This window comes from Penaeus chinensis, chromosome 36 (genome assembly GCF_019202785.1).
Source record: "Penaeus chinensis breed Huanghai No. 1 chromosome 36, ASM1920278v2, whole genome shotgun sequence".
In the NCBI taxonomy this organism is placed as follows: domain Eukaryota; kingdom Metazoa; phylum Arthropoda; class Malacostraca; order Decapoda; family Penaeidae; genus Penaeus; species Penaeus chinensis.
Window position 1 is genome coordinate 14581632 of NC_061854.1, and position 2500 is coordinate 14584131.

Genomic DNA, 2500 nt, shown 5'->3' on the forward strand with positions numbered 1-2500 from the left:
TCTTACGAAATGCCAATGCCTCAGTATCAGACCCTCGGTATACTTTATACGACTGAAATTATCGTTTTGACCTTTATTTAACCGTGATTTGAAGTCCAGTGGCGCAGAAGAAATAACTTTAGATATGGTCTCGCGTGCCTACATCAAAGTCAGAGCTCATAAACTTACTCCGATTGTCTGATAAAGTTTCCAAATTTAAGGTCTTTCTCTCTTTCTTTCTTTCTTTTCTTGTGCACAGAGAAAAAAGAAAGACGATTGGGGATGATAGGACTAACAGATGGAGAGGATGATGGAGGGAGAGAGGGAAGGAGAAAGGGAAAGAGACTGAGAGAGAGAGGGGAGGGGGTGGGGAGAATGGGAGAGAGAGAGAGAGAGAGAGAGAGAGAGAGAGAGAGAGAGAGAGAGAGGGGGGGGGGGGAGGGAGAGAGGGAGCGAGGGAATGATAGTGTGAAAGAGAGGGAGGAAGGGAATGAGAGATGAGACGAGACGAGACGGGGGAGAAAATGAGAGAGAGAGAGAGAGAGAGAGAGAGAGAGAGAGAGAGAGAGAGAGAGAGAGAGAGAGAGAGAGAGAGAGAGAGAGAGAGAGAGAGTGTGAGAGAGGGGGGGGGAGGGAGGGAGAGAGAGAAAGAGAGTGAGAGAGAGAAAAGGGAGGGGAGAGGGAGAGAGAGAGGGAGGGAAGGAGAGGAGGGGGAGAATCAAAGAGAGTGGACGAAAGAAACAGAGAGAGATGAGGCGAAACGAGAAAGGAGAGAAAATGAGAGAAAGAAAATAAAGAGAGAGGGAGAGGGAAGAGAGAGATGGAAAGATAGAGAAAGGAGGGAGGAACGAAACAGAAAACAGAAGGAAATGAGACGAGAGTGAAAATGAAAGAGAAACAAGACGAGACGCAACAACAGAAAAAGAGAAACGAGAGAGAGCGAGCGAGAGCAGTAAGTACATCGAATCATTGTGAGCCCTGATGGCAGAGACCCTCTCTCGAGTACCACATCAGGAAGCATATCCTCGGTCGGGCTTTGAGAGAGGTCGTAGTTTTTTGTACACAGAGAGGAAGAAATATTAGAATGAGAGAGCAGGCACGGACACTCCATCCCGATCTCCATTTACATAGTAAGGCTTCCAGCTGGGTCTTAACAAAACATAAATAAAAGATTTTTAAAAAATGATGCTGCCTGTGGATGAACAAGGGGAGGATGCTGTTCTGGGGATGGGATTTTAGATGTTCTCCTCTGGCTTCCTTGTCCGCGGTCTTTGCTTTGTTATTTTGGTTTTCTCGTTCCATTTTCCGTTTCATATATATATATATATATATATATATATATATATATGTGTGTGTGTGTGTGTGTGTGTGTGTGTGTGTGTGTGTGTGTGTGTGTGTGTGTGTGGGAGTGAAGAGAATAGAAAAGATAAGAAACTAATAAAAGAGATGGTAAGATATTATTTGCATATATATATATATATATATATACATATATATATATATATATATATATATATATATGTGTGTGTGTGTGTGTGTGTGTGTGTGTGTGTGTGTATACATATGTAGGTATATGTATTTATATATATATGAATATATATACAAATGAATATATATATATATATATATATATATATATGTGTGTGTGTGTGTGTGTGTGTGTGTGTGTGTGTGTGTGTGTGTGTGTGTGTGTGTGTGTGTGTGAGTGTGTGCGTGTGTGTGTGTATTCAGATGTATATACACATATATATTATATAAATATATATATATATATATATATATATATATATATATATATATATATATATATAGATGTACACACACATACACATATATCTATATCTATATCTATATATATACATATACATATATATACATATATATATATGTCTTTTTATCTTTCCTGCTTTCTTCACTCCCACCCTCGCTTTCGTTTCCTCCTTTCCCCCTATTCTCTTTACCTCTATCTCTTCTTTCCTCTTTTCCTCTTCCTCGGCCGCTCTCTCATTCATCCTCGCATCCTCTAAGTAACATTTAGAAAATAAGAAAAACAAGATACAAATATAGAAAAAAAAGAATAACCTATTCTGCCCAAGAGACTCTGTAGCTTGATTCTGTCACAGACGAGACCAGCCTCCGGGTTTACGAGATAAGACAAGGGTCTTGATCTAATCTGAATTAGACTAAAAACGCGAAGATTTAGTTAGTAGTCGGCTATCAACTCTTTTACGTTTTAAAAAAGTTTCAATTCCGAATTTTTTTATGATGATGATTTATGATGATGACTGTAATACCATCAACAGTTTTAAGACTTGCGACGGATAATATATATTTTTTTTCTAATTGCAGATATGATGATAATGACGATATTATTAATGCTAATTATTATAATGATGAAGGTTATGATGATGATAATATTGATGACAATAATAATAATAATAATAACAATAATAATAGCAGTGATAATAATAATGATAATGATAACTATAATAATAACAATAATAACAATAGGGATAATGAT